This window comes from Periplaneta americana, chromosome 5, assembly GCF_040183065.1.
Source record: "Periplaneta americana isolate PAMFEO1 chromosome 5, P.americana_PAMFEO1_priV1, whole genome shotgun sequence".
Lineage (NCBI taxonomy): Eukaryota > Metazoa > Arthropoda > Insecta > Blattodea > Blattidae > Periplaneta > Periplaneta americana.
The window spans coordinates 105411604-105424327 of NC_091121.1; the positions used below are offsets into that span (position 1 = coordinate 105411604).

Sequence of the window (12724 nt, forward strand, 5' to 3'; positions counted from 1 at the left end):
ACTGAGTCTCATTGTTCCTGGTTAGAAGCATTGATGCAAGGGACCTATGAACTGAGTCACATTGTTCCTGGTTAGAAGCATTGATGCAAGGGACATATGAACTGAGTCTCATTGTTCCTGGTTAGAAGCATTGATGCAAGGGACCTACGAACTGAGTCTGAAGTCAAGCAAGGAAGCTACAACTTAGTTACGTTCATCTGGTTAAAAGCCAAGCAAGGGAACTAGGACTGAGACACGTTCTTTCTGTAGTCAGGTAAGGAACTAAGAACTGAGTCACGTACTTTCTCGTTAAATTAAAGAAAGGAATCTACGACTGAGTTACATATTTTCTGGTTAGAAGCAGTGAAGTATGCGAGCTATGTAGTTGCGTTCTTTCTGGTTACAATCAGTGACCCACAGTCTCTCTTGTTAGAAGCATTCACTAAAAAGATGGATAGCAATCATTTTGGTTAGAATTTGTCAGGAATGAGTTTTGATCTCTTTCAATAGAAGTAGTCAGCTGAGAGGGTTCCCTTTTTTAGAGACTCTGCAGCTAACAAATTTCAGATAAACAGACCGTAAACAAATACGACTCTTAGCAATATGGGATGGGGTTAGGAAATGTGATTCTTGTTGGCGCCTGGCGTACTATTTTTTCGTCTAAGAGGGTAGTCAAAACAGTTTATCTGCAACGCTAAACATACGTGCGATGTCTTTGTTTTGTCTGGCCCGTTATTGTTAGCTATTCCAAATTAAGGCTGAAAATTATCACTTCGGTTGTGTTTATGAGAATAGTACTGCGTCAAGTAATTAAGAAGTTGGAGAGGAACTGATCCTGTATACATCCGGCTCTTGCTCTTTCATTGCCATACTGTCAATGCAGGACCCTTCGTAGTTCGCTTAAAGCATGAATTATTTCCTGGAACTACAAATATGGCATTTCTCTGTAACCGAGAGATTGATACAACAATAACAGCAATTCGAACTGATCTGGATGAAAGTACAATAAGAGGGAGCAACACGGTAGCGCATCGTTAGCCAAAGTGCTAGAGAGAGCGTTGAGTTTCCATGACGTAGACCCAGGTTTAAATTCCTACGAGTTCTTGTGGAATTTGTGGTGAACGTGTACGCTGTTTAAGAGAGTTTTCCTCTGTGTTTTCCGGTTTCCCCGGCCATAGTAAAGTTGTAACCATGAAACCTACGTACTGAAGTATTCACATTGAAGAGCACAGTATTGGGAACTGACAAACTGTATACAATTCGAGTCTATATCACAGATGCGTAAACCGTGACCGCCTAATGTAAAGGACAAGTTACTTAATATGTTTGAATATGTATATACAGTATACATAAAATGTGAATAGGAAGTCAAAAGAAGAATAGCAATGGCAAAGGAAGCTTTTAATAATATTATGAGCATCTTCTGCGGACCTCTGGAAAAAAATTGAGGAAGCGACTAGTGAAATGCTTTGTATGGAGAGTGGCACTGTATGGGGCAGAAACACGGACATTACGACGAAGTGAAGTGAAGCAACTAGAAGCATTTGAAATGTGGATATGGAGAAGAATGGAACGTGTGATGTGGACAGACAAAATAAGAAATGAAGCTGTGTTGGAAAGAATCGATGAAGAAAAAATGATGCTGAAACTGATCAGGAAGAGAAAAAGGAATTGGTTGGGTCACTGACTGAGAAGAAACCGGTATGGCATAGTTGCGCCCCGCGGTCAATTGGGAGGCCTAGGCATGGCATAATTGCGCCCCGAAGAAATCAGGTAGCAGAAGGGACATGGCATAGTTGCGGCCCGAAGAAATCAGGTAGCAGAATGGACATGGCATAGTTGCGCTCCGATGGACATAGTACACAAGAAAGTGATTGTCATAATATAAACAAATTACTTACAAATATTACAGTGATAGCTGCATTGAAATCAGATAGGCCTAGCATATGATCAATTTTACTATTTAAAATAACACTTTTTTATCGATCACACACAAAAAATGAACTGCATTTTTTGTTTATACATCGATATCTTAACCCTACGGTACAGGGTTTCAAAAATTGAAACTTAGAACCATTGTGAATTATTAACTCTTTACCCGTTTCACTAAACTTAACATTCATTTTAAATTAACCTCACTATACGCCACAGACGGTGTGAAAATCATTAATAAAATATAAAAGACTGCTAAGCCCCCATATTCCAACAGCTCACTCATTTGAATATGTCAGTTAATAAAATATTGCCAACTTCATGGTGTTCATTTTAACGGTAGGCTATTGATCACTGCATAAATAGTAGAAAAACAGTTAATAAAGTACTGCCAACTTCATGGTGTTCATTTTGACGGTAGGCTATCGATAATCACTGCATAAACAGTAGAAAAACAGTTCATAAAATATTGCCAACTTCATGGTGTTCATTTTAACGGTATCGATAATGAATATTAAATCGCATAAGAAATGAATAAGATTGGTTGATTACGAGGCTCGAGTTTCCGTAGTGTCTTTTTCTCTACCTATTTCATCGGGGCGCAACTATGCCATCCCCTTTTCTCTACCTGTTGGGAACAGGGCGCAACTATGCCCACAAAACAGGGACCCTTTTTTATCTGCTGCATTTTATCTGACCGTGGGGCGCAACTATGCCCTGCCCGAAGAAACTGCCTACTGAAGGATGCCCTGGAAGGAATGGTGAACGGAAGAAGAGTTCGGGGCAGAAGAAGGTATCAAATGATAGACGGCATTAAGATATATGGATCATATGAGGAGACAAAAAGGAAGGCAGAAAATAGGAAAGATTGGAGAATGCTGGGTTTGCAGTAAAAGACACTAAATGAATGAAAGAATGAATGAATGATGAATGAATGAGTTATATTGCTTGTAATTGCGAAAAATGAAGACATATGAAGAAAATGAAACAATAGCGATGGTATTGCATTGTATTTGAACATTCGCGTTCTCCAATTTGAGTGCAGTGTGTTTTTTTTTTTAATGGCTTTTAAGGAATCCGAAGGTTCATTGCCGCCATCACATAAGCCCGCCATCGGTCCCTATCCTGTGCAAGATTAATCCACTCTCTATCATTATATCCCACCTCCCTCAAATCCATTTTAATATTATCCTCCCATCTATGTCTTTTCCCTCCGGCCTCCCAATTAACACTCTATATGCATTTCTGGATTCTCCCATACGTGCTACATGCCCTCTCCATCTCAAACGTCTGGATTTAATGTTCCTAATTATGTCAGGTGAAGAATACAAGTCCACACCTGTGGAGTAACGGTCAGCGCGTCTGGCTGCGAAACCAGGTGGCCCGGGTTCGATTCCCGGTCGGGGCAAGTTACCTGGTTGAGGTTTTTTCCGGGGTTTTCCCTCAACCTAATATGAGCAAATGCTGGGTAACTTTCGGTGCTGGACCCCGGACTCATTTCACCGGCATTATCACCTTCATCTCATTCAGACGCTAAATAACCAAAGATGTTGATAAGCGTCGTAAAATAACCTACTAAAATAAAAAATAAAAAAATGAAGGATACAATGCATGCAGTTCTGCGTTGTGTAACTTTCTCCATTCTCCTGTAACTTCATCCCTGTTAGCCTCAAATATTTTTCTAAGAATCTTATTCTCAAACACCCTTAATCTCTGTTCTTCTCTCAAAGTGAGAGTTTAAGTTTCACAACCATACAGAACAACCGGTAATATAAGTGTTTTATAAATTCTAACTTTCAGATTTTTTGACAGCAGACTAGATGACAAAAGCTTCTCAACCGAATAATAACAGGCATTTCCCATATTTACACTGCGTTTAATTTCCTACCGAGTGTCATTTATATTTGTTACTGTTGCTCCAATATATTTGAATTTTTCAACTTCTTCGAAAGATTAATCTCCAATTTTTATGTTTCCATTTCGTACCATATTCTGGTCACGAGACATAATCGATTATAAAGGATATTCGATTCATATAAAAAAGTAAGGCTTTATCGCTTGACTTAAAAAATGTAATCCGTAAAATAATAGATGGAAATACTTCATATACCGTAAGTAATGCACCATATATTGTAGCATGTATAAAATTAGGAAGGTTAAAATGAATTGGACATGTACAAAGAATGATGAAAAGTATTATGGAAGGGAAATTAGGAAATGGTAGGAAATTATTCAAATCTGCTTCACAGGAAGCTTTACCTGAAAGACTACATTTGCATAATATATACGTCACTGTGTACGTTAACAGAAAACCACAATTCCAAGTCACACAGAGATTGTGTGCACTCGATGTGGGTCTCTGGCGTTTCGTCAGCCCACGCGAGTTGTGTGGATATAAAGGGAAAAGTTGAGACGGTGTCGGGTGGAGTTCCCGGGTAGCTCAGTTGGCAGAGCGTTGGTACGTTCAACCAGAGGTCTCGGGATCGATACCCGGCCCTGGAACAATTTTTCCCTTGAAATTATTCAAATCTGCTTTACAGGAAGCTTTACCTGAAAGACTAGATTTGCAGGGAGACTAGGCTTACATGGATTGATGACGTGGAAGAAAACTTGAAACAACTGGGAGTGAAAAGATGAAGGAATAAGGCTTTGGACCGAGGAGAATGAGCATCTGTCATCAAGAAAGCTGAGGCTAGACTCAAAGGGTCGTAGAGCTACAGGTTGATGATCAAGATGATGATGATGATGATGATGATATTGGAAATATTTCAGTTCAACTTGAATTAAGTGTAAGACTACTCTAATTGACTTTCATACAAGAAATAATAACATACTTATTATGTCATTGATTGTATGCGTAGTAACAATTTAAATTTTTAATTTATGAAAGTGTAGGCTATTGGGTTTATTCGACAGTATTTGGTACAGCTGAGTATAGCAATATCCTGGTATCTAGAGTTGTTATTTAGTCCGAAGATAGGTGTAAACCTCACAAGCAACACCAAGAAGGCATCACGTATGAGGCAACTAGGCCAGGAGATAATGGGGTAGGGTGGCCAGTTCCTTTCCCCCTCCATTGCATACATCGCCGACTAACTACATAATACACTAGTCAGACTACAGATGCATACAAACAATTGTTCTTCTTCTGACACATATCGTCAAATAAGATGTACTACCTGATAATAGAGGTACACATGAGCCAGAACCTCAATCAGAGGATTTATCTAAGTTGTACCGTTAAATTAAACAGTGAATTAAATGAAAATGTAAACAAATAATAAATAGAAAATGAGCAAAAGAAAACATAAGCAAACATAACAGTAAACAAGTAAGCAGACAGACAGTAGACAGACGGACGACGGAAAAATTGCGTAAAGTGAACTTGATCACATACCTTGTCCGCCACAAATGCCACTATGGATTTTTTCAATAAAAAATTCCAGGCCAGAACGGTACTCGAACCCGGAGCGCCTGTGTAACAGGCTGAAGGTCTGACCACTTAGCCCCCGCAGAAACAATCTCAGGCTTGATCCTAGCCAGAGTACACAGCGTGAGAAGTGTAAGAGAAATTATTCATAATACAGCTGCAGGAGTAGTGTCGCTTATCAGTAGACATCTGGGGCCGTATTCATAGACATTTTTAGCGCGGGCTTCCGGTGGATGATCAGCGTTTTTCGTATTCATAAACCAGTGTTAGCGATATGATATGATTTGAATTCTGTACAAGTAATCAGTGGATAGCTTAGTACGCTCGTAGCGAGTGCTGCGAAATGTCTATGAATAGCACCCCAGAAGTTTAGCTACTACTCTTTGAAGTTAAGTGAGTACGGAGTTTGTGCAATGAGCCGCATCCAGGACAACAACCACAGTACACACATAAAAGAATGATTTCAAGAGTAGGGCTGTGTTGCGTGTTACAAAAGAATAAACAGAGTCTGCTAAATTCAAATGTTACTATTTCACAGGCACTACTCTTAATGAAATGTTTAAGCGTAATTTATAGACTTACGGTCTTACTAATAAAAACTCTACATAGGCCTACAGAAGTTTAACTGTCTTATATTTATACAATGAGTAGCTCGTTTATAAGTCGTGTGTAAATTCCTTACTAATAATCACTACATACGTCGTGTATAACAGCATAACTGTTACACAGCTACGTCATAGTTTCGTCATTACTTCATTACGAATATCTGAGATTCTCTATTGAATGCGGTAGAGCGCTCTAGTGTACCGTGTTAAGAATCGATAGTACAACTGGCTCTGATCGATTACCACACTATATTTTGGTCAAAGAATACAAGCTACAGCAATATTACTGTAATTACTCTATGCTCATTGGTTTGTTCTTCTGTGGTTACAAGGCAGCCATAATCATAAAATGACAATTGATACGAACAGCTGTTAGAGGGGCGGCCATTTTGCTCTATATACAACGCTTAAACAAGGTGTTTCTTGTACTGTATATAACTACTGCAAAGCAATTCCATTGTATAGTTACAGACTGTTTATAAACCCATCGCTTATGCATGGTTTATTAGTAACGTTTTCTGTCTCAACCCTGCATAAGTCTCGTAAAGAAACTACACACGGTTTATTAGTAAGACCGTTAGTTTCAATTTAATACATGCAATTGATCACCATAAATATATTCCTAAATGTTTAAGCCTATACTACAACAATCTTTAATGTGAAATTTTAACTTAAAATGTTACTGTATCAAAGGCACTGTTCTTAACATGTTTAAGCCTGTATTATAACAATCTTTGATGTAAAATTTTAATTTAAAACACCGGTATAACTGTTCTTAATGCAATGTTTAAGCCTTATTACGATATAATCATTGTTGTAAAATTTTCACTTAAAACATAGGTACAATAATTGTAACATATATACTGTCCTGAATGAAATGATTAAGCCTAAGTTACAAGCAATAATCTTTGTTGTAAAATTTAACTTAAAATATCGGTACTACTGTAACATAGATATTGCACTATGTACAAGTGTACTTTCCAACAAAAATTTAAAGTGTTTGTCCTCAACTTTGTTGAATGTTTGTCTGCACCATCACTTAATACAGATCTCTGCTAATTTCATCCGCTGACATAGAATTACTAGTTGAAGGTAGATAGTCAGATTAATTTCTTTCTATTAATTTCAAATGGTTTATATATTTTTAATCCATAGCTAGTATCTAAAATGGTCTTTATTTCACAGTCCTTAGAAACCTAAATAATTGCTTTATTTACAGCATTGAATTAAAAGTTTTAAATTCACTACTGTGAGTTAAAATTTTTTACATAACAACCAACATATTAACAACAATAAAATCCATAGATTCATTCATTTATATCTTCTTCACAAACAAAACATTACAAAAAAAAAGGCCTACAGTTTAAAATTAAATTTAGATACCAATAATTAAATTTAGTACACACATACTGTCTTCCGAATTCCTCTAACTTCTGCACGTTCATATACTTGTTTTAGGTACCTTTATTTCAACTAGTAATTCATAATATCATAAACATTGCTAGACTGAAGCATACTGTACTTGTTTAGGAGTAAGGAACCTGTTTTAGAGTAACCCTGTAGTGCACGTTACGTGCGTTATGTTAGCAGGTGTTTACTGAAGAACACGTGACGTAATGTATACTCCGTGCACACTTATACTCATTCCAATGTTGTTGGACTAAGAAAACGGTCTTTTCTTATCAGTAAGGAAATAAAACAGATGCACTGTATGAGTTAAAGAGAAAATGATGTCAGGGAACCCAGAAAACGATGAAAAGTCTTCCGAAATTGGAAACTAAACGTCTTCATATTGAAACCTAGAAGTTGATGAAAAATAAGGAGAAGAAGATAAGTTCATAAATACTCTTTCTTAAATAACAAATGGATGAGAATCACTCAGCACCCAACATCAATTTATATTGTAGTTTTTGATAAGACTACATTCTTAGGTGCAAATTATCCTATCTTATCAGGAATGTTGCACAACCTACATAACTTGAATGAAACTTCATTCAATACGGAAGTCTGTTCACTTTCCTTGTTGAGTTCCCACAAGTGTAACTTCCTTCCTTCCCCCCTCCCTCTGTATCAGGGATCTGGTCTGTGATTTCCGCACAGTGCTACGATACTTGGGTCAGACTGAACTGGAACTTGAAATTGAATTTACCATCCCTGTGTGGTCCATGTCCTTAACTTGATTTTGATTAAGCTCCGTGCTTCCTCGTACTTTTCTTTTTGTGGTCGGGGTTGTAGTACCCGATGGTTTGGAGAGAGGGTAGACTTGTCAAAAGGGAGACAACAGCAAGAGTGGATTCACAACTCACTGTCAGTTGGTATCTTCCTTCTGTATCGTACATACAATAGCACATCAAAACGTAAATTACTTAGCGGAACAATGATAACTACAAATTTATTTAGGAATAAATTCAAAACGGTTCAACGCAGAAGAAAGTAATAATGTTTTAAAACAATTAAAAGTCACTCCAGTAAAAGAAAAAACATATAATATAATAGTCTCACAATACGTCGATAATAGAAGATGAAGAAATCTGCCGTCATGAACACTTTCTTCCTCATTATACATTTTTCTAGTTTCTTATCTCTTCACTTTTATGTTATGTTACATTCGATATCCTTGTTTGTAATTTATTTTATTGAACTACCACAATATTTACAAGAATTTTAGTTTTGTCCTTTAAGTCTATGGATCGGTGAAAATAACGAATAAAATATTCGACATTATAAATTTTGTTTTAACTCAAATAAAATAATGTTTCAATTTTCAAAATCTGTGCTTATTTTGGCCCTATGACAATTTAAAGCCCCTCAGGACGAATTTAAAGGGACCAGCACATGCGTGGAGCTGCAGCTCTTCAAACTGACACTCAGCTGTCATTCTGACAGATTTTGTTCTTCATTCTAACCAATTTTACTTTTCATTCAGTTCATATTTCACGGTGTTATGTAGGAGAAAAATGTTTGTGGTAGACCTGTGTAAGAAGGAAGGATATAGATAGTATGTGTCGTATACAGTCGTACTTTGATGCCTTGTGTTCTCGATTTTCAAATTTTCAACATTTTGTAACATTCAAGATGCCCTAATGAATGCAGTATTCCTCCAATCTGAGTGAAATTTTGCACACAAGTCCACAAAAGCATGTGACGTAAACTGACACTTTTGTTTTCTTCTGATATTTAATGTATTCAAAGCACCATGTATTGAGGATGTCATAAGTTCTAAAAATTTGAAAAAATTAACAACTAAAAGAGTAAGTCTTTTTTTTTTTTTTCAAAAAGTAATTGAAAAAAATATGAAAAGTACGTGTCATGTTTTACATACACAAATCAGGAATAAATTAAATATAAATTTAAAGAAAAAAATACGTAAACTTTGAAAATTGGGTCAATTAGGCCTATAATTTAGTACCTATTAAAACAAAGTAATTATAAGTAAACTAATTGGAATATCAAAGTGAAAATTTGTGTATTGCATGTCTACATTGTAAGAAATATGTGGTAAAAGTTTCATATTAATTGGTGTAAAAATGTAGAAGTTAGAAATTTCACAGGTCCATAGCTTTAAATGCACATAAATTTGATCTGAATGAATGTAACTTTTCATTCTGAAAAGAAATTTTAAAATGCGTTATATTGCACTATAGGAGAACGTCCGTAATTATCTACCGACACGGTTTTCGTGTAAATTTAATTTTAAAAACCCCTAAATTCAAACCATTGCACGAAGCGAGCGCGTGGCAACGTCTTGGCCAGCTTGGCAGCTGACATACGGAGACTAAACGGGTTCGTTGACCTCTTACATCTCTATCACGAGTAGAGACATAGCGACAATGTTGCTGGGCTGTTGAAACTTCAAACTTAATTTTCTAATTAACCCTGCATTTAATCATAAAACGTAACATAGGTTTTCTATTCATTTACATATACCCTATTGTCTCCTTCAATCTGCAAGATTATTTCACTTCCACCCTGTATATAGTTTTACATATGATGAGCAAAAGTATAGCTTTCAGGTGTATAGGTTTTACTTTACTCGCTATTACACACTGTGTGCCAAAAGAAAATTGCATATAGGAGCATGAGTGCACACATCTCAAAAATAAATTTTTTTATGTAACGAATTTGACTTTTTTTTACTGGTTGTTCTTAATAAGATAATCTTTAAAGTAGACTATTATAATAATATTTCTGCAATTAGTGTGCTGAAAAATTATTTTTCATTTGTTTATAAAATCACTACCGTCATTTCCCATAACTATGTCCTGGAACATAACTATGGTCCACGATACAACCATTCAAAGAACATTTTAGAAGTAACATAGACCGTTCGTAAATAGCTGCAGTGACTTTACTTCAAAGTACAGTACAGCAAAAATATAGATAAACGAGGTACTACGTTATGGAGTACAAAATTTTAATGGTTGTATCGTAGACCATAGTTGTGTTCCAGGACCATAGTTATGGGAAATGACGGTACCTAAAATTCACAATTTCTATAAAAATACCTGAAGTCGTTATATCAATATTAGGCCTATAATGTACATAAAATTTCAATTTACTAGCAATTCATTTTTTGGGCATGTGCACAATACGCAAATTTATTTTGTTTTTTTTTTTTTCACATAGTAAGTTATCGGTATGTAATAGTGAGCAAAGAAAGAACTACACATCTGTAAGTTATGCCTCACACTTCAAAATACTTCTAAATAATCCCTTACAACGCTGTAAAAACTGTATCAACTTACGACTACAATTTATTGTACATTTCAGTTTAAATATTAGCAAATTTATAATGATTTTTCATCTGTTCATATATTGGTCTCTTAAAATTTCACCGGAAAATTAAAACAAAAATATTATTGTACAATTTTTGGTAACTATATCGTAAGAATCTACTCAAGAAAAGAAGTGAATAGTAATTTATCATTCAAAAGGTTGGACCAACGTCCATTTATTACAGTCCATTGCGACAACAGGTTATTTATTGTGCATACATCCAAGTGACTTTTGCGTGTACGACAAATATCAGCTTTTAACAAGGTAAGCTGTGATTATCACAGGGACATGGGATTTATATTAATAGTGTATCTCATACTCAGAGCCATGAAATTATTACCTGTCATAATGACGAATAGCAAAAGGCTCTTTGTTTCTTCGCGTACACTTATTCAATTCTGTGACTGATAATCAACAAGAAAATGTATTTTCAATTGTGGACAATAAGAGCCATTTCTGTTCTACTACCTCCCACGTGCAAAGTGAGAGAGAGAGAGAGAGAGAGAGAGAGAGAGAGAGAGAGAGAAAGAGGGGTGAACGAAAGGAGGAAGACAAAAGAGAAAGAGGCAAGTAAGCAGCGAGAGAATAGAGAAAGCCACAATATGAACACACGTCAAAGCATACATTATTTCTGTAATTCACAAAATAATCGAACAGGCTTATGTCCTTGAATATAGAATACTGGAACCAGCTATAGGGATATTCCGTCGTTTTCTTTGATCTCAAATACACAGACTCCTACTACATAGCCTACATACCAAATATGAACAAAAGAGTATTAGTGTCATCGTGTAATAGTAGTAAAGTAATAGTAACAATAGGTCTACTGCTAAAATACTGACTTTTCTGTCAATATACGTAATAAAACTAATAACATTCTGACATACTGATGGACAAGTACTAGATCAAAACAAAGGTTAGATGCATTTTCCTTCCACTATAAAAGAAAGAGGAAATACATTTTTTTTTGTATCAAGAAATTAAAATTAATGCAGTACATTTGAAAGTAAAAATAATAATTCGTAGTAATTTCGGTCTTTTTTTTATCAGCATTAAGGAAGGAGATGGGTGAAAACTTGGTAATTTTTAGTCAGAAATCACATTTTTCGTGTTTTATAGATAATGAAAGAATAATTTCAAGGAAAAATTGTTCCGGAACCCTTCGCTTAGCGCACGAATGCTCTACCTACTGAGCTACCCCAGGAACTATACACGACATCGTCACAATTTTTCCTTTATATCCACACAACTCAAATGGGCTGACAAGATGTGAAAGTGAAGTAGTGAGAGGAATACGTAAAGGATGTCCTTTATCACCTACCCTGTTCAACATCTACTTGGAAAATTCAGTGGAGAACTGTTTTCGGAACATAGGAGGAGTGATAGTAGAAGGAAGAAGAGTAAAGTGCATAAGATTTGCTGCTGATATGGCGTTGTTAGCAGAAGAGGAGATTATACTAAGGAATATGCTACTGCAGCTAAATAACAGGTGTGAGTAGTATGGGATGAAAGTAAATGCAGATAAGACGAAGACCATGGTCGTAGGAAGAAAAATAAAGAATGTAAACTTGCGAATTCTAAATGAAGCAGTAAAGCAAATGGACAGCTTCAAATGCTTGGGGTGTACTATAAGCAATAACATGAGCTGCAGCAAGGAAGTCAAAAGGAGAATAGCAATGGCAAAGGAAGCTTTTAATAGCAAAAGGAGCATCTTCTGCGAACCTCTGGAAAAAGGACGAATGAAGATACCATTGCATTGCTTTGCATGGAGTGTGGAATTATATGGGACAGAAACACAGACATTACGACGAAGTGAAGAGATGTGATTGGAAGCATTTGGAATGTGGATATGGAGAAGAATGTAACGTGTAAAGTGGACAGACAGAATAAGAAATGAAGCTGTGTTGAAAAGAGTGGGTGAAGAAAAAATAATACTGAAACTGATCAGGAAGAGGACAAGAAATTGGTTGGGTCACTGGCTGAGAAGAAACTGCCTACTGAA

At 36.0% G+C, this 12724-nt stretch overlaps 1 long non-coding RNA gene across 1 annotated transcript in view; it reads right to left on the bottom strand.

Moving 5' to 3' along the window:
- LOC138700060 (uncharacterized) overlaps window positions 1-12724 on the bottom strand; it is a 141070-nt gene that overhangs the window by 41352 nt on the left and 86994 nt on the right. The gene's annotated exons all lie outside the window — the stretch shown is intronic.